Below are 21,496 nucleotides of genomic sequence, written 5' to 3' on the forward strand. Positions count from 1 at the left end.
GCTACAAATTCAGCCAGCCAGATGGTATGTTGAAGGAGCATGAGTGAGAAAGTGTGTGTGTATCTGTGTGTATATGTATTTGTATGTGTGTGTGTATACGTGTATGTGTGTATCTATCTATGTGTATGTGTATCTACAGTATGTGTGTATGTATATGTGTGTGTGTATCTCTGTGTATGTGTGTGTGGAAGGCAGTGTATATGGCACTGTGTGGCAATGTGTATCTGGCACTGTAGGGTACTGTGTATCTGGCACTGTGGGGCACTGTGTATCTGGCACTGTGGAGCATATCTGGCACTGGGGGCATATGTGTATCTGGTACAGTGGGGCATATCTGGCACTGTGGGGCATTTGTGTATCTGACCCTGTGGGGCATTTTTGTATCTGGCACTGTGAGGCATTTGTGTATCTGGCACTGTGGGGCATTCGTATAACTGGCACTGTGGGGGCATATCAGGCACTGTAGGAACATACTGTATCTGGCACGGTGGGGGCATATGTGTATCTGGCACTATTTGGGTCATATGTGAATCTAGCCCCCCCCATATGTGTATAAAGCCCATATTTTGATTGGCCACGCCCCATGTGGCATTTGGTTACACCCATTTTTTGGCACGCTCACCTTCGGCGCGTGCACACAGTGCCACTAAGACATTTTTTCTACTTGCACCACTGATGGGAGGGGGCATAATTTGTATAAATGGCACTTCTGAGGGCATTATATATAATTGCCGCTACTACAAGGGCTATTATGTGTATAACCGGTGCTAACACAGGGCCTATTATGTGTATAACCGGCTCTACCACAGGTTCTATTATGTGTCAACCAGCGCTACTACAGGGGCTATTATGTGTATAACTGGTGCTACTGCAGGGGCTATTATGTGTATAACTGGTGCTGCCACGGGGGCTATTATGTGTATAACCGGTGCTACCAGAGGAACTATTATGTGTATAACTGGTGCCACTACTGGGGACATTATGTGTATAAACAGCACTACTATGTGCAGTGTAATGTGAATAAGATTGTGCTACTGTGTGGCGTAATTTGAAATGGGGGACTATTATCGTTTGCAGGGGGGCACTGGACACCCTAGCACCGGCCATGCATGCTATGCCTGATTTTGACTACGTGATTTCCCTTGAACTCCCCCAGAGCCCAGATAGCACAAATTTTGACTATCTGTACTTTTGATTTTGTACTAATTGTACTATTTTGACTAAGGGGGTAATTCCAAGTTGATCGCAGCAGGACTTTTTTTAGCAGATGGGAAAAACCATGTGCACTGCAGGGAGGCAGATATAACATGTGCAGAGAGAGTTAGGTTTGGGTGGGTTATTTTGTTTCTGTGCAGGGTAAATACTGGCTGCTTTATTTTTACACTGCAAATTAGATTGCAGCTTGAACACACCCCACCCAAATCTAACTCTCTCTGCACATGTTACATCTGCCCCCCCTGCAGTGCACATGGTTTTGCCCATCTGCTAACAAAAGTCCTGCTGCGATCAACTTGGAATTACCCCCTTAAAGAGTCAATTTTGACTATACTTTGTACTAGATAGGACACTAGATAGTCAAGATTGACTTAACTGCACAGTCTGTCTAGTCTTGCGATACCGACCGCACGGGAGTGCACATCAGGATCAAATCAGTATCGCAAGCTGCCTAACACCTTGAGATGTACACTAACTTTCCTGAAGATTCTAACTATATAGTGATAATTTTACAGATTTATCTCACCATGTGTACACACCTTAAATCTCTCTGTGCATGTTACATCTGCCCCACCTGCAGTGCAATATGGTTTTGCTTATTTTTTTGGCTTGCTAACAAACCTAAATAAACCCACTATTCTTTTGGGTACTTACAGTGTATGATCCATTGGGTTTCAAACTCAGAGACTATTACAGAGCTGAATGCAAGACAATTGAAACTTGCAAGTTTTCCCCCTGCACATTCTCCGAAGTTGTTTACAACTCAGGGCTAAATGTATGAAACAGTGAAAAGAGTGGAGAAGTGGACCAGTGGAGAAGTTGCCCATTGCAACCATTTAGCCGCTACATATAATTTTATAGAATGCACTTGATAAATGTTACTTTATAGTAGAGATAAACAGTTTGGATTTTAGGAAATCCAAGCCTGCCCAAACTTCCTGGATCCAAGGCAATCTCCCTGTCTGCCCCATATACCTATCTGAGGCTAAACTATGAGATCCCACTATTGGATCTTGTGGTTTTGCCTTGGGTGTCAATTTTAAAAGTCCCATTGAAATCAAAGGGCTAATCGCTGATTGGCTGAGAAAGCCATTTGTCACGGCTCTCAGCTAATAAGTGCTTTCCCATAGACTTCAGTGGGGCAAACATATGCGAGATGGCAGCCCACACCGCACTCAGGACACTGTTGACACTGTTGGCACCCGACATTGCAGGCAATCCAGAAGTGCCCAAACTGCTTGCTCTATCGCACTGAGGACACCGCCGGCAACCCCGAACTGCTGACACTGCTGGCACCCCACATTAAGGACACCACCAGCACCCCAGCACTGATGACACCACCGGCACCTCCCACACTGGGGAATTCGCTGGCACTCCCACACTGCCAACACCTGTGCACTGAGAACACTGCATGCACCCCTGCACTGAGGACACCACTGACACTGCCAGCACCCCCACCCTGAGGATACTGCTGGTACATCCATGCTGCCGACACCCCCAGCACCACCACACTGAAGACACCGCCGGCACCCCTGCACTGCCAACACTGCCAGCACCCCTACACTGAGAACCGCCATCACACCAGCACTGTGAACACCGCTGGCACTCTGCACTGAGGATGCCACCGGCATTCCCACACGAAGGACACCGCTGGCAACCCCACACTGATGACATCGCTGGTACCCACACACTGAGGAAACTGCCAGCACTCCCACACTGAGGAAACTGTTGGCACCCCTGCACTGTCGACACTTCTTGCACCCCTTTACTGAGGATACTGCCGGCACCCTCACATTGCTGACACCATCAGAACTCCCACACTGAGGACACCACCAGCACCCCTACACTGCTGACACTGCACTGCTAGCAACCATATTGCTGACACCCTCCGCAACACAACACTAAAAACACCACCAGCACCCCTGCACTGCTAACATTGCCAGCACCCCCACACTGAGGACATCACCATCACACCCACACTTCCAACACCACTGGCACCCCTACCCTGAAGATACTACCAACACCCTCACACTGCTGACACCACCAGAACCCCCACACTGAGGACATGTATTAAAATCACTGCTAATTAATAATTCTCATAAATTTATTCCCACCAGCAGCAAAAAAAGGAATAAAAATCCCAAACCAATGTGGTTTAACAAAAATATAAAGGAATTAATGGACAAAAAAAGACGAGCATTTAAAAAATTCAAATCTGATTGGGATGCGGAGTCATTTCAACACTATAAGGACTGTAACAAAATATGAAAAAAGGAATAAGAGCGGCTAAAGTAGAAACTGAAAGACTAGTAGCAAAGGAAAGCAAAGCGAATCCCAATTTTTTTTAAGTACATCAACAGTAAGAGACTAAAGAAGGAGAGTATAGGCCCTTTAAAGGACAAGAGGGGAGTTTTAATCAAAAATGATAAAGACATAGCAAACAAGTTTTTTTCAATGATATTTATCAGAGAGGACAAAATGCTGGGTCTAACACAAAATCTCAACAAAGATAATGTCCCACTGCTAAATGCTTATTTGTGTGAGGAGGTAGTCTGTGACCGATTAAAAAAGTTAAAGATTAATAACTCACCTGGTCCCAATGGAATTCACCTGAGGGTTCTTATGGAGCTGCATGCTGAACTAGCAAGTCCTCTATATTTGATCTTCATGGATTTGGTTAAATCGGGTATGGTTCCCAAGGACTGGCATATAGCGGAGGTAGTGCCGATATTTAAAAAGGGGAGCAAAACTGAACAAGGTAATTATAGACCAGTTAGTCTTACATCTATAGTGGGGAAAGTATTGGAAGGCATTCTAAGGAACAGTATTCATACATAGTAACATAGTATTTGAGGTTGAATAGAGGCAAATTGCCCATCGTGTTCAACCAGTTTTAAGTTGTGATGATTCTACATACTTGCTGAATAATGTTTTATTATAGCTACTATAACTCATGTTACCCCCGGATTAACCACGTTGATATTTTAAGTATTATAACCTTCAATAGCTTTTTCATTCAGAAATTTATCCATTCCTTTTTTAAATCCAATTACATAGTCCGCCATTACCACCTTTCCTGGCAGGGAATTCCACATCCTGTGAAGAGCCCTTTCCTCCGTTGCGTTCGGAACTTTCTCTCCTCCAGTCGCAGCGAGTGCCCACGTGTCCTAAACTGTGTTCTTTTAATAAACAATTCCTCTTATAACTCTTTGTGATGTCCCTTTACGTATTTGAAGATATTAATAATATCTCCTCTTAGGCGCCTCTTTTCTAGTGTCTACATATTCAGCCTAGTAAGTCTTTCCTTATAGTCCAGTCCTTCTAGGCCTTAAATCAATTTAGTAGCTCGCCTTTGAACACTTTCGAGTTCACTGATGTCTTTTTTATACAATGGTGCCCAAAACTGAACACAATATTCCAGGTGCTGATGTACCAATGCCTTATACTGCGGCATGATTACGTCCGAGTCCCTTGTCTCAATTCCCCTTTTTATGCACGCTAGCACCTTACTTGCCTTCTTTACTGCGTTTTGACATTGTGTATGGTTATTAAGCCTATTATCAATGAATACCCCCATATCTTTTTCCAACTCTGTTTCCCCTAGGCGTTCCCCATTTAATATGCAGGATGCAAGTTTGTTTTTAGTCCCAAAATGCTTAACCTTGCATTTGTCTGTATTGAACCTCATTTTCCATTTAGACGCCCAGAGTTCAAGTTTAGATAGATCATTCTGCAAGGACTCCACATCCAATTCTGAATTAATTACCTTACACAGTTTAGTATCATCTGCAATGATTGACACTGTGCTTTCCAGGCCTGTTTCTAGGTCATTGATAAATATGTTGAACAGTAGTGGTCCGAGTATGGACCCTTGTGGTATTCCACTGACTACTGGGGACCAGGTTGAGGACGTCCCGTTGACCACTACTCGCTGTACCCTGCTATCCAACCAGCTGCTTATCCATGTGCAAATAGTTTTTCCTAGGCCAAGCTCCTTTAATTTGATCATCAGTCTCCTGTGAGGAACGTTCCTTGAAGCAAATAAGGTCATTAAAAGGAACCAACATGGATTTGTGAAAGACAGATCATGTCAGACCAACTTACTTGGCTTTTATGAAACAGTAAGTGCGAACCTGGATATAATCTTTTTAGACTTTGCCAAAGCTTTCGACACTGTACCACACATGCGTCTTATCTATAAGCTACAAGAAATAGGGCTAGGGAGCACAATATGCACTTGGGTCAGTAATTGGTTAGATAATAGGGAGCAGCACATTGTGGTGAATGGATCATTTTCAAAGTGGACTAAAGTACTAAGTGGTGTGCCACAAGGGTATGTACTTGGACCACTTTGGTTCAACATTTTCATCAACGACCTAACAGTAGGTCTAGAGAGTATGGTGTAAATTTTCGCAGACGATACCAAATTGTGTAAGGTTATAAACACGGAGGGGGATGCTGAGTCTCTTCAGAATGACTTAACTAAACTGGAAACATGGGCAGCAAAATGGAGAATGAGATTCAACACAGAGAAGTGTAAGATAATGCACTGTGGGGGCAAGACCAAAAATTACACCTACATACTAAATGGGGTAATATTAGGGGATTCTGTACTGGAAAATGACTTAGGGGTTCACATAGATAACAAATTAAGCAGCAGTACCCAAAGTAGGACTGCAGTAAAGAAGGCTAATAAGATATTAGCATGCATAAAACGGGGAATTGATGCAAGGGACAAGAGTATTATACTCCCATTATATAACTCACTAGCGAGGCCACATCTTGAATACTGTGTGCAATTTTGGGCACCATATTACAAAAAGGATATCCTGGAGCTAGAAAAGGTTCAGAGGCAGGCGACCAAACTAATCAAGGGCATGGAGACGCTGGAATACGAGGAAAGGCTTGCAAGGCTAAGTATGTTTACATTGGAAAGGAGGAGACTAAGAGGGGACATGATCAACATCTACAAATATATAAGGGGTCAATACACAGAGCTTGGGAAGGACCTGTTTTCTATAAGATCAGCACAGTGAACACATGGTCACTCGCTTAGGTTAGAGGAGAGGAGTCTCCGCACATTGAGGCGAAAAGGTTTTTTTCACAGTAAGGACGTGTTTGGAATTCCCAACTGCAAACTCAGTCAACACCTTTAAGAATGGGTTAGAATAATTCCTATTGGATAAAGATATTCAGGGTTATGGTGCGTAGGCACGCATTATAGTTAATTTAACTTGTCCTAACATAAAAATAACTAGTCCTATAATAAAACTGCATAGGAGACCACAAATAGGTTGAACTCGATGGACAATTGTCTTTTTTCAACCTTAGTTACTATGTTACTATATGACACCACTGCCAGCACACATGCACTGAGGACACAGCATTCACCCCCACACTGCCAAAACTCAGCAATGAGGACACCTCTTGCACCCCTGCACTGTCAAAACCACCAGCACCCTCACAATTAGGTCACCGCTGGCTCTCCTGCGCTGCCGACACCACCGACAACCCTGCATTGAAAACACTGCTTGAACCCCTGCACTGAAGTCATCACCAGCACCCCTGCAGTGTGGACACCTCCAACATTCCTGCACTGCCGATACCACCGGCATCCCACAAGTGAGGACTGCACCAGCACTAAGGACACTGCGCAAACTCCTACGCTACTGACACTGCTGGCACCCCCACACTGAGGACACCACTGGCACACTCACACTGAGGACACCGATGGCACACCAGTATTGCCAATACCGCTGCCCCCCCCACACTGAGGACACCATTAGTACCCTTGCACTGAGGACACTGTAACCACCCCCACACTGAGGACACCATCTGCAATCCTACACTGAGGAAACTTTTGGCACCCCCACACCGCCGACACCGCTAGCAACACTGCACTGAGGACACCAGCACCCTTGCACATAGAAGACCACTGGCACCCCTGAAATGAGGACACTGCCAGCACCCTAGCAGTACCAAAACTACCGGCACCCCTGCACGGAAGACACCACCATCATCCTCACACTAAGAACATCGCCAGCACCTCTTATCACAATAAGTGTACTATTGGTGTATCCAACCTACACTGTATCTGACCCGCACTGTAATGTAGCCCTACTGCATCATCTGCACTGAGAATAGGCTTGTGCTGGGGCCATGTGCACTTGTGTAGGGGACATCCATGCCTCCTATTACTATTTTACAGATGGTTCAGGGTTTTTTTGTCTTTGCTATTCTTTACTTGTTTGTTCTACTTTTGTTCTACTTTTTTATAGAGACAATGGTGGTCATTCCGAGTTGTTCGTTAGCTGTTTTCGTTCGCAGCGCAGCGTTTAGGCAAAAAAGCGGCACTTCTGCATATGCGTATGCTGAACAATGCGCATGCGTGACGTACTTTCACAACAGCCAAAGTAGTTTCACACAATGTCTAGCGAAGCTATTCAGTCGCACTGCTCGCCGCAGAGTGATTGACATGAAGTGGGCGTTTCTGGGAGGTAACTGACCGTTTTTGGGGAGTGTGTGGAAAAACGCAGTGTGTCAGATACAAACGCAGGCATGCCTGGGGAAACGCGTTCGTGACGGCAAAGCAAGAACTAAATAGTCTGAAGTGATCGCAAGCGCTGAGTAGGTCTGGAGCTGCTCAGAAACTGCACAATCTTTTTTTTGTAGCCGTGCTGCGATCCTGTTGTTCGCACTTCTGCTAAGCTAAAATACACTCCCAGGGGGCAGCGGCTTAGTGTTTGCACGGCTGCTAAAAGCAGCTAGCGAGTGAACAACTCGGAATGAGGGCCAATATTCCACACACAATTCTTAGTAAGTTTCTGCATGAGATAGTTTTTTATTGGAAAGTACTTGTGAGTTGGTTCGATTGGTTATTGCTAATACATTACTAATTTGCTAAAAAAATGTAAACATAAATAACTGTTATGTGTTTGTGCTGCTGCTCTTTTGCATAGTTTAGCCAGATAGTCTTTAGCCTATGTCGGTGAACAATATTAGCTGTGAAGTGGTCAAAATTGAGTGGTAATGACTGGAAATTAATGTTATTGAGGTTAATAATACTTTAGAAATAAAAAAGGGCCAAAATTATGTGATTTTAGCTTTTTTCTGCCAAAACCAAAACCAGTCACAGGCAAAATCAAAATCCCAAATCAAAATCGGGTAACAAATTAGAACCAAACCAGCAAAAATGGTCCAGTGCAAATTTCAGAGTTGATTGGTTGCCATAGGTAACTTCTCCACTGTTTAACTTCTCCAATCTTTTCACTGCTTCATACATCTACCTCTCAGTCGCATCTCCATTTGCATATGAATGGGCACAAATGAGTGGTAACGAAGCATGCAGGCAAAGGTTAGGTTGTTTAACAAGTGTGTGGCAGGAAATTGTTGATGGAACTGTGGGCTATGCAGTTGTGCAGAAGTAGAAATATGCCTGTTTTCAGATGGATCTCTTGCACAAAGGATAGGGCTTGTGCATGTGCCCACCAATAATGTTGATGACTATGAAACCAAATGTACAGATAGGGGTGTATAACTCTTCATACAAGGTAATATCCACATCAGTGGTGTGCGGTGAGGTCAGTGGTTGGTGAGGCACTGCAGCCATAATGTCCTTCGAGTACCACCAGTGACTCCTACAGCTGCCGCGCCAATGCCCACTACTGCCACCGACTCCGCCAATGCCCGCAGCCTGCCTGCTCATCAAACTTGTTATGAGCAGGAGGCTAATATATTGTCAATTTTATAAATTTATGGGAAAGAGATAGGAGAAATATGGGCAGATGGAAGAGAGAGGAGAAGTATGGAGGCCTGAGGAATGAGAGAGACAGGAGAGAAAGGAGGAATAGGGGGAGATGGCTGACAGAGAGTGAGGAATAGGGGAGACAACGCAAAGGGAGAGAGGAGTGGGGAAGAGGGCAGACAGAGAGAGAGGAATGGGGGGCAGGGATAGGGGTAGAAGGAAGAGAGAAGGAATAAGGGGAGAAGGAAGAGAGAAGCAATAGGGGGAGAAGGAAGAGAGAAGCAATAGAGGAAGAAGGAAGAGAGGGAGAAGGAAGAGAGAAGGAATAGAGGGAGAGGGGAGAGAGAGAAAAGGAATAGGGAGAGACAGGAGAGAGAGGAGGAATAGGGGGAGATGGAAGAGAGAGATGATGAATAGGGGAGAGACAACATAGAGGGAGAGGGGAGGAATGGGGGAGAGAGCAGACAGCAAGAGTGGAATAGGGGAAGAAGGAAGAGAGAGAGAAGGAATAGGGGAGATGAAAGAGAGAGAGAGGAGGATTAGGTTTATACGAGAAAGCGGAGAAGTAGTGGAAAAACAGGAGCGAGGAGAAATAGGTGAGATGGGAGTGAGAGAGAGGAACAGAGGGAGATGGCAGAGAAAAGGAATAGGGGGAGACTGGAGAGATGAGAGAGAGGGAGGAGGAATAGGGGGAGACCACCGAATATAGCAATAAGCCAGTATGTAAGTAAAAATCAGAACATGTTAATGTAAGGAAATTGTACCCAGGGACTACAAGCACTTACACATGGGGAAATAGGGAAAAGGAAAAGCACACTAAAATAAACTTGTAGACCAGGCACTATTCAGAAATGAAAACTACAGTCCAATTATAATACACAGAGAAGGTAATGTAGCCAGGTCTGAGAACAATGTGTAGGGACATAGGACCTGATTCAGAAATGGACGCAGATCTCTGCATACGCAGCCAGATCTGCATCCATCTCTTCACATACTGAGGGCCACCCAGCACAGGGTGCCACCTCCTTATGCATCCACAATTAGATTTGACCCCTGACAGCGCATCCTGGCTGTGCTATCAGGTGGTTAGCCGCCATTTTTTAAATCGGTCACGGCATGCTCCTGTTTGACCCGCCCCCCAATACCATGAACGGCCATTGTTGTCAATCACACTGCGGCCGCATCCTTTTAGGATGCAACTGCAATATGTAAGGTCGAGCATGCACAGACCACCTGAATGCAGCCGCTGCATACAGATGCGTAGCTGCGTTCGTGTCTGAATGATTCCCATAGCCGAAAAAGCTAGTAGCAAGATTCAAATACAAATTACTGTATACAAAAGTCTAGCACTTCCCAGTGGAAATATAGGGCCTAATTCAGACCTGGTCGTTGCAGCAGCAGCAATCACAGGCTGAAGCACCGTGCCGTGTGCGCATGCTTAAAAAACATGGCAGGTAGCCACCTGCCTTCGCAGCTAGGCTGTGTAGGCAGGGAGCTGCTCGGCAGGTGCAAAAGCATCACCATTGTGCGATGCTTTTGCACGTCTGCTGGGGAAGATAGGGCCTGGCATGCGGGGTGGACTATCCCTGTGTGGACGTCCCCCTGCATGTCAGAGATTTTGATCGTAGATGTGCGTTTTTTCGCACATCTACGATCAGCTCTGAATTAGGCCCATAGTTACAGGGACAGTAGACAGGAGAAGGATGATTGGGAAAGGGGAGGAGGAGTGGGGGAGACACAAAAGGTGGTGGGGGGATTAGCAAGGGGTAAAACAAATACCGGGTTACTGGAGGTGAAATGAGCCTGCAAACGATGAAAGTATGCAGCAAGAACAACAGAAAACAGGAAAGGACATCCGCAGGGAACAGTCCAGACAGGATACGCATGGACACAGCTACCTGAAGAGCAGCATTAATAGGTGGTAACAATCCAGCATGTAACCCCACAGTCTTCTGAGCCCAGTTGAGGAGGGACAAGGCAGCCGCACTAGAGATGGGACAACTGTAACGCCAGCGGAGCTTCTTCGGCTCCTCACGCCAGAGACAGTGTGTTACCCTGAGCACTGCTGGCACTGTTTGCATGAAAATCGGCAGTGGGCGGCCATGGGAGGGACGCAGGATCTCCGCTGCAGCCCTGCTCTCCCTTCATGTGATGCGCCCACCGCATCGGTAAACTCCAGCGGGGGGGGGAATTATTAGCAGCCGCTGCTGGTATAAGCTTGGGGGGTAGATGGCGGGTGTGTCTAATGCTCACGTCAGCCAGCCGAGGAATAGGGTAGAGGTTGGTGCCAGTCAGCCGGCCCTGCCCAACCCATTGCCCAATCACATCAGTGTTAGTGACAGGGGCGTGCTTTCATATGGGCTTAAAGCACGCCCTTGTCAAAGAGGCACTTCAACTAGGTGCCGCTTATAGGTTTTTTTTATATGAGATTTTCTGCCTGATATTTGGCCCTGCCCCCCATTTCCGGCCCTCCCATATTGACAGCACATTTAAAACTTTTTTTTTACATAATAAAAATGATTTAAATAATATAAAGGATAAAGCAGATACTTATGACACAGATTCTGTGTCATAAGTATCTTCTTTGTATTATTTTAATCATTAAGAACAGGGGAGGCACTGCCTCACCTGCCTCCCCTTGCTGCACGACCCTGATCCACACGTAGTTCCATGCATTCAATCTAAGTACTCATTAGAGATGAGCAGGTTTGAACCAAACTTACCAGAACTTACTGATAACAAGTGGATCTTCGTGCTATTTTCGGATTCCAAAATGATGCAAAGCATTATCCTTCTGGCATCAACTCTTGTGGGTTTTGAATTCTACATAGGCCATTATTCAGCACCATTTCAGTCTCAGGTACGCTGTTGTATGTTGCACTGTACTCTGCTGTAAATTGGTTTTGCTGAGACTTCAGACTCCAGTATTCTGTATGGCCAGTGATGTATATGGGCATGCTGCGCTGTAATTTGCTGTAAATTGGCTATGATGAGATTCCAGACTCCAGTATTATGTATAGTCAGTGATGTATAGGGGCATGCTGCTGTTTGCTGTGTTATACTCTGCGGGGTAAATTGGCTGTGCTGTGTCCATCTAAATTGGCTGTGTGTTCACTTACAGCACTGCAGCGTGTTTTGTCATTGTCAGTTGCGAAAACAGTAAAGAAAATGTTAAAAAACTGAAAAATTTTGTTTTAAAAAAGTTGATTATTTGAAATCTGCACAGCCTGTGTCCACTGTACACCTGAGCATTTATTATTCATGTACATAATAAAATAACAGACTTTTGAATTGCCGCAGTGAGAGTTGAGCTGCAAAGTGAAAAATAAAGATATTATTCTATTGTTTGTACTGTTTGATGCCCTTTACCTTAGTTCACTTTATTTGAAGCCCTGTGACTCCATGCAGTTTGAACTGAGCTGCAACTTAAAAAAATAAAAATAAAAACATATATAGTTAAGTTATATTGTTTATACTGTTTAGTGCTATATCCTAGTGCGCTTTGTTCAAAGCCTTCTTCTACCATGCAGTTTGAACCGAGGTGCAAGTAAAAAAAAAAAAAGATCTTTTGTTTGTACTATTTTATGGCCTTTAGCCTAGTGTGCTTGTTCAATGCCCTGTGACTCCATGCAGTTTGAAACAAGCTGCAAGTTCAAAAAATAAAAATATAGATCTATTGTTTTTACTGTTTAATGTGCTTTAACCCTGTGCTCTTTGTTCAAAGCCTAGTGACTCCACACAGTTTGAACCAAGCAGCAAGTTAAAAAATATAAATTATACAGTATATATTTAAGTTCTATTGTTTTTACTGTTTGGTGCACTTTACCCTAGTGCGCTTTGTTCACGTGCATATATAAGCCCTATGACTCTATGCAGGGATCTGTAAATTGAAAAATGGATAATGATCAGTTTACTACCAATCGTGATGACGCTAGTCATCTATTATAGCCGATGCTCAAGAGCATAGAGGTACTTATTCAGGGCATCTAAAATAAAAATAAATATACAGTGGTAAAGAGAAAACAGCTCTAATAAAGGGAAAGTTTGGTGTAGAAAAGCATAAAATTGGCAACATGCCATTCACCACATGTAGTAGCAAGGAAATGCTCTGGCTTTGCCCTTTAATTATGAGTGGTGGTCTGTAACCATCAATGAGACATCTTCTGCTTCTCATGATGATGCAAAACCTTTTCACTCAAAGTCTAGAAGAGATGTAAAAAAACTGAATCCCTCTTTGGCAGTAGAACAAACTGTTCAGAAATGGAAAAAAAAAACCTAGAGTAGTCAATGTGGCAGCTGCTCATCCTCTCTCTCTGCACTTTCTCTCTGTTCTCTCTATCAGCAATCTCTATATCTGCATTCTCTCTCCCTTGGTCCCAATCTCTCTCCATAGGCTGCCCCCCTCTCTCTCACCACCCTCTGCACCCTCACTCTCTCCCTCAGTCCACTTTCTATCTTGGTCTGAAAATTTTTGGGACATTTTCAGCATTCAGCAGCTGCATGCAGAGGAGTGCAGTGTCTGCAAGAACAGTTATATTTGCCCTGCCACCAACTGAAGCAAGAGGTGGTAACTACTGTATATGGAATTCCACCCTTTACATGCTTCAGCGGATAGAGGAACAGCAAAAAGCAATCCAAAGCTACATGACAAGGCATGACATTGGGATAGGAGGGGGAATGTACCTTTGTCCAATGCAGTTGAAAATACTTTCCATGTTGTGCATTGTACTGAAATCTTTCAAAGTAGTCACCTGTGAAGTGAGTTCAGATACTGCCAGCTTGAGTCAGGTGATTCCCCTAATTAGACTTTTGGAAAAGCAGCTCAAGACATTGGGGTATATTTACTTATATTCGTGTTTGAGTCGGTTTGTGTAGAGTTTAAACTAATTTTTTTTATCGGGTGCATTTTACTGTAACTTTTTGAATCCTGATAAGCTGCTGAGTTTTCAACATTCGTATTTTCCGGTGTCGATGTGATTCATAAAGTCAGGCAGTGTTTTTTACGGGATTGATTAGTAAACCACTGCCTGACAAAACACAAGGAATCCTGTCCGGATATGTGAAAATTGCGTGGGGTCCCCCTTCCTAAGCATAACCAGCATCAGGCTCTTTGAGCCGGTCCTGGTTGTAAAAATACAGGGAAAAAACTGACATGGGTTCCCCCATATTCAAACAACCAGCACCGGGCTCTGCACCTTGTCCTGGTGCCAAAAATAAGGGAAACAAAATGTAGGGGTCCGCCGTATTTTTTACACCAGCACCGGGCTCCACTAGTCAGAGAGATAATGCCACAGCTGGGGGACACTTTTATATTGGTCCCTGTGGCCCTGGCATTAAATCCCCAACTAGTCACCCCTGGCCGGGGTACCCTGGAGGAGTGGGGACCCCTTAAATCACAGGGGTCCCCCCTCCAGCCACCCAAGGACCAGGGGTGAAGCCCGAGGCTGTCCCCCCCATCCGTGGGTGGTGGATGGGAGGCTGATAGCCTTTTGTGTAAAAATAGAATTTTGTTTTTTGTAGCAATATATGCCCTCACACTGCCAGATATGCCCTCATAGTGCCAGATATGCCCCCTCAGTGCCAGATATGCCCTCATACTGCCAGATATGCCCCCCCCAAGTGCCAAATATGCTCCCCCAGTGCCAGTTACTTACCTTCTGCCGCTCCTGCGCTGTCTTGAGAAGAAGGGACACGGAGGGCACAGCGCGCGCCTCTCCTCTGTCCCTCCTGCGTCTCCGGCGGCAGCGGCGGGTCTGTTAAATGAAGTGCCGGTTCATGAGCCAATCAGACCTCATGAATGGGTACTTCATTTAATAGACCCGCCGCTGCCACCGGAGACGCAGGAGGGACACAGGAGAGGCGCGCGCTGTTCCCTCCGTGTCCCTCCTTCTACTGACTCGAGTATAAGTCGAGGGGGCTTTTTCAGCACAAAAAAAGTGCTGAAAAAGTTGGCTTATACTCGAGTATATACGGTATGTCACAATTGTATATCAATTCCTTTATTTATTTACTTCAACAGGATCCAAGGTTTGTCAATATCTTGAAATTGGATCACTAAATTTTGGCGACCATGCTTGATTGTATATTTAAGTCATATGTGGTGTCTTTCTTTCCAACTGGCCCAGACCTTAAGAGATGCAACAAGCTACTGGTAAACAAGTTGTCAGCTTAAGTGGCACATGACACGACAATGTCTCCTCCTTCAGTTTCTCCAGCAACTACTGCTGCCAGACTCAGCTTCCAAGAGACTCGGTGGTGATGCAGAAGAGTCAACCCAACATTTTCACATCTGGTTGGGTTTAAAAGAGTTGCTCAAAATTAGTGACACCATCTAATATGATCACCATACAAAAAATAGTGGAGGATTATTTAAATTACAGTGAACAAATATACATGTCATAGAATCCCTTTGACTACTGGAAGGAAAAAAAATAAATTTGGACACTTTTATACAAACTAACTTTGCATTAGTAGAGCTGCCTACACTCCACTGTGTACTCAGAGTTTTCAGCACAGCCAAAAACATTGCAAGCAATCGGAGTAGGAGGCTACTGGAACTAGAATTGGAATTCCATGAGGAAGACCTGTACTGGCAATAATATCAAAATACAAAGAATTCTGTAATGGTGAATTCTAGCAGGGATGAATTAATATGATGTGAGGAGGATGTAAACACTGATGAGGGTGAGGATGAGGCTGACATCTTGCCACTGTAAGGAAAGTTCCTTAAGATGATCGGTTGCTTGTTTTGTGGGGTCCCAAACAAACTAAGTACTTCAGGCAGTCTCTGTCGCTAAAGTGCGTGGTTTGTTAAACTGTGCATGTCCTTTTTAATATCCAACATAAGGGTGGGTGGGAGCACCCAAGGACAATCCCATCTCACACCACTTTTTGTTTATGCCATTGCTATGTGGCAATGTTTCATAGATGTGTTAAAAACTGCTGCTTTTTTGTGCTGCTATTCTGCCAGTTAGCAACCAGCCAGCTTGCTGCAGAATGTGGCCTAAACTGGATGAAAACAATACTGTGAGCTGTGAGGTGGTCAAAATTGACTGGAAATGACTGGAAATTAATGTTTTTGAGGTTAATAATACTTTATGAACAAAAAACCTGCCCAAATAATGTGATTTAGAAGTCTAGCAATTTTTGAATAAAAAAATATAGAGATCCAAAATAAAAACTAATATACGTGAGGGCGTTTTTTGCAACATCAAACATGGGGTCGGAGCACACCTCTAGCCCTCACTGATCACATAGAGAATAAATACATGCTTAATATTGGGAACATTAGAACATGACAATGCACTTTTTGGAAATAAAGCACTTGGAGTAGTATATAAATACTGTGTGTCAGGGTATAACTTTTTCCGTAATATGTTTGCTGGCATGCTTAGAGATGTGTCATCTTACATCCTTGTCATGCTCATTCACATAGCTGCTGGGTCCCTTATAAGTGAATGGGAGGCGGGCAAATGCCAGTTCCCATTCAAGTCTCAGGGGAACATTTACTAAGCAGTGATAAGAGCGGAGAAGTAAGCCAGTGGAGAAATTTCCCTATCAACCAATCAGCAGCTCTGTATAATTTTATAGTATGCAAATTATAGATGTTACTGCAGTGCTGATTGGTTGCCATGGGCAACTTCTCCACTGGCTCACTTCTCCGCTCTTATCACTGCTTAGTAAATGTACCCCTAAGGCATAGCAGGAGCATGCGTTTGTATTACAGTCCCGCTACAGCTGTAGAGGGACACATCTGTATCCTATTTTCGTAGGCGTTTCTATAATGGGTGCAGTGTGTGCGGTGCACATGGCCCCCTGGGTAGCTCACACCGCACACAGTGCACCCATATATTATACTTACCCCTCCGGGGTCCTGCACTGCAGATAGAAATCACTTGGAAAATGGCCACTGCGCCCATTTCTGAGTGATTATGCATAAGCACTGGAGATGTCCCCAGGAACAAAGTGCAGGCGCCATGTTCCCAGAGACCTGCGCATGCACAGTAGACTCTGACATTATGCTACCGGAGAGGAGGGGGCCCATGACGGAGGCTGCACGTGGGTCTCTTCCTCTCTTAAAATTCCCCTGAGTATTTTACAGCATGACAAAAACTGTCTTTTAGCGAGATTTTTGACCAATGGATGTTATTAGGCTATCCAATTATAGCCCATTTTTACAGTGTGGTAAATTACCCGTTTTCAGGCGATAACACATGGGTCCGGGATAAGTTTCTAAGGGGCTAATTATCTGGGATTTGCTTCGAGTGCTTGAGGCACGTGGATCATAATCTTCGATCAGTGCCAGCTTGTCATGGCTAATTGGATCAATTAGCCATAGTAATTTACCGCAGCTAATTGGATACCCTCCTATGAGGTAAATGTAGTAGCCTGCGAGATTGAGGCATTGGGGAGTTCTTGGCGAGTCAGCCTGATGTTTTAAAGGGGCAATCATTTAAAAGGAAAAAACTACTTGTTTTCCTTTTAAATGACTGCTCTTTCAAAACATCAGACAGACAACTTGCCGGTAACTCACTGATGATTGCATCTTATTATACTTACCCCTGTTATAATATGTTTGAGACCTGCCATGTTAGCTACTTATTGGAATACTTTGCAGAGATTTATTTTTAAATATTCTGAAAAAGCCACCAAAGTTTTCTAATTCAGAGGCAGCTTTTAATTGTAACTACAGAATCTTAGCAATCTTAATGTGACTAGCTGATACAGTACAGTGGGCCTAATTCAGACCAGACGATTATCGAATGACTATGCATGCGTATGAATTACAATGCGCAAGCGCGAGGCCATACTGCAAAGAATATTGATCGCTAGGCGTACGCACGTTGCTTGACAGGAAGCGGACATTTGTGGGTGGCCTTTTTCTGGGAGTGTTAGCACAAACGTAGGCATGATCAAGCGTTTTCAGAGAGTGTGTGTGACGTCAGCTCCTGCCCCGATCAGCCTGTTTCTATCGCACTATAGGAGTAAGTCCTGGGCTATGCACACTCTGCACAGACTGGAAAGATAATTCGATGGTGAGTGAGTTGTGAACAGATTTGCAGATGTCCACTGTCTAGTGAAGTTTTTGCACGGTGTACATATGCATTCGCACACTTGCACGGGGTGGGTTTTCACTCTCTATGGATGGTGGCTATCTGATCGCAGACCTCTGCAAAATCGCAGAGGAGCGATCAGGTCTGAGTTAGGCCCAGTATACAGTATTACATTGTTAGAAATAATACTGTAGTGATTATAGTGAAAACTGCTACTATTCAGTGTGATCAAATTCACATCATGAGTGAAATAGTGTAGTAAGATTAAATATTGTGGCACCACAAACATACAGTACAGTAATTAATAATGTAGTATCGCTAGCTGCTGTTATGGTAAATAAAAGTTTTAGTAACACTAAACACACAAAAAACTGTTTACAAAAGTAGGAATGATAGATTAAAAGAGATATATCAAATCAGTTTTTATGAAAATATATAAATGTACAAATGTCTAAAAGTCTGTTAATGTAGAGTTTGTTAATAATGTGTGTGCTAGTAATCTAAGGAGGTCATTCATATCGGATCGCTGGGCTGCATTTTTTGCTATGCTGCATTCAGATAGTCACCGCCTATGGTGGCAGTTTATTTTTGCCGTACAAGTGTATAAGGTTATGTGTACGCTGAGCTGCTAAAATTCTGTGTGTGCAGTCTCTGCGCAGCCCAGGACTTACTCTTCCAGTGCAATAAAATCAGGCTGATCGGGGCCGGAGCTGACGTCAGACACCCTCCCTGAAAACATTTGGGCACGCCTACGTTTTCCTAAACACTCCCAGTAAATGGTCAGTTACCACCCACAAACGGCCCCTTCCTGTCAAGCACCTTGCGAACGCCCGTGTGAACCGATTTTTTGCACCATCTATTCGCTGACTGGAGATACCGGTTGTTGTTCGAAGTGCGTGCGCATTGCGGTGCATATGCATGCGCCTTTGTGACCTGATCACCCACTGTGCGAAAATGCACAGCTGCGGTCAGATCTGAATGACCCCCTATATCATTACCAATAGTGATATCACTCTCATATTTGCACTTACAGCAGAAACACATCACATTCAGGGCATGTGTTTCTCACTTCTATTAATCACTAAATCTATTAATCAGTGCTATGTATCTGTTGGTGGTTTATATAAAATAATGAATAACAAATGTGGTCTACATCTTAGGCGTATAATGCAATGTTATGCAGTTCATTAGCTGTTACTTAAGTAGGCTACGACAAAGTAGTGATGAGCACCGGAAATTTTTCGGGTTTTGTGTTTTGGTTTTGGGTTCGGTTCCGCGGCCGTGTTTTGGGTTCGAACGCGTTTTGGCAAAACCTCACCGAATTTTTTTTGTCGGATTCGGGTGTGTTTTGGATTCGGGTGTTTTTTTCAAAAAACCCTAAAAAACAGCTTAAATCATAGAATTTGGGGGTCATTTTGATCCCAAAGTATTATTAACCTCAATAACCATAATTTCCACTCATTTTCAGTCTATTCTGAACACCTCACACCTCACAATATTATTTTTAGTCCTAAAATTTGCACCGAGGTCGCTGGATGGCTAAGATAAGCGACCCAAGTGGCCGACACAAACACCTGGCTCATCTAGGAGTGGCACTGCAGTGTCACGCAGGATGGCCCTTCCAAAAAACACTCCCAAACAGCACATGACGCAAAGAAAAAAAGAGGCGCAATGAGGTAGCTGTGTGAGTAAGCTAAGTGACCCTAGTGGCCGACACAAACACCTGGCCCATCTAGGAGTGGCACTGCAGTGTCACGCAGGATGGCCCTTCCAAAAAACACTCCCCAAACAGCACATGACGCAAAGAAAAAAAGAGGCGCAATGAGGTAGCTGTGTGAGTAAGCTAAGCGACCCTAGTGGCCGACACAAACACCTGGCCCATCTAGGAGTGGCACTGCAGTGTCACGCAGGATGGCCCTTCCAAAAAACACCCCCCAAACAGCACATGACGCAAAGAAAAATGAAAGAAAAAATAGGTGCAAGATGGAATTGTCCTTGGGCCCTCCCACCCACCCTTATGTTGTATAAACAGGACATGCACACTTTAACCAACCCATCATTTCAGTGACAGGGTCTGCCACACGACTGTGACTGAAATGACGGGTTGGTTTGGACCCCCACCAAAAAAGAAGCAATTAATCTCTCCTTGCACAAACTGGCTCTACAGAGGCAAGATGTCCACCTCATCATCATCCTCCGATATATCACCGTGTACATCCCCCTCCTCACAGATTATCAATTCGTCCCCACTGGAATCCACCATCTCAGCTCCCTGTGTACTTTGTGGAGGCAATTGCTGCTGGTCAATGTCTCCACGGAGGAATTGATTATAATTCATTTTAATGAACATCATCTTCTCCACATTTTCTGGATGTAACCTCGTACGCCGATTGCTGACAAGGTGAGCGGCGGCACTAAACACTCTTTCGGAGTACACACTTGTGGGAGGGCAACTTAGGTAGAATAAAGCCAGTTTGTGCAAGGGCCTCCAAATTGCCTCTTTTTCCTGCCAGTATAAGTACGGACTGTCTGACGTGCCTACTTGGATGCGGTCACTCATATAATCCTCCACCATTCTTTCAATGGGGAGAGAATCATATGCAGTGACAGTAGACGACATGTCCGTAATCGTTGGCAGGTCCTTCAGTCCGGACCAGATGTCAGCATCAGCAGTCGCTCCAGACTGCCCTGCATCACCGCCAGCGGGTGGGCTCGGAATTCTGAGCCTTTTCCTCGCACCCCCAGTTGCGGGAGAATGTGAAGGAGGAGATGTTGACAGGTCGCGTTCCGCTTGACTTGACAATTTTCTCACCAGCAGTTCTTTGAACCCCAGCAGACTTGTGTCTGCCGGAAAGAGAGATCCAAGGTAGGTTTTAAATCTAGGATCGAGCACGGTGGCCAAAATGTAGTGCTCTGATTTCAACAGATTGACCACCCGTGAATCCTTGTTAAGCGAATTAAGGGCTCCATCCACAAGTCCCACATGCCTAGCGGAATCGCTCTGTGTTAGCTCCTCCTTCAATGTCTCCAGCTTCTTCTGCAAAAGCCTGATGAGGGGAATGACCTGACTCAGGCTGGCAGTGTCTGAACTGACTTCACGTGTGGCAAGTTCAAAAGGTTGCAGAACCTTGCACAACGTTGAAATCATTCTCCACTGCGCTTGAGACAGGTGCATTCCACCTCCTATATCGTGCTCAGTTGTATAGGCTTGAATGGCCTTTTGCTGCTCCTCCAACCTCTGAAGCATATAGAGGGTTGAATTCCACCTCGTTACCACTTCTTGCTTCAGATGAGGGCAGGGCAGGTTCAGGCGTTTTTGGTGGTGCTCCAGTCTTCTGTACGTGGTGCCTGTACGCCGAAAGTGTCCCGCAATTCTTCTGGCCACCGACAGCATCTCTTGCACGCCCCTCTCGTTTTTTAAATAATTCTGCACCACCAAATTCAAGGTATGTGCAAAACATGGGACGTGCTGGAATTTGCCCAG

Source organism: Pseudophryne corroboree, chromosome 1, assembly GCF_028390025.1.
Source record: "Pseudophryne corroboree isolate aPseCor3 chromosome 1, aPseCor3.hap2, whole genome shotgun sequence".
NCBI lineage: Eukaryota > Metazoa > Chordata > Amphibia > Anura > Myobatrachidae > Pseudophryne > Pseudophryne corroboree.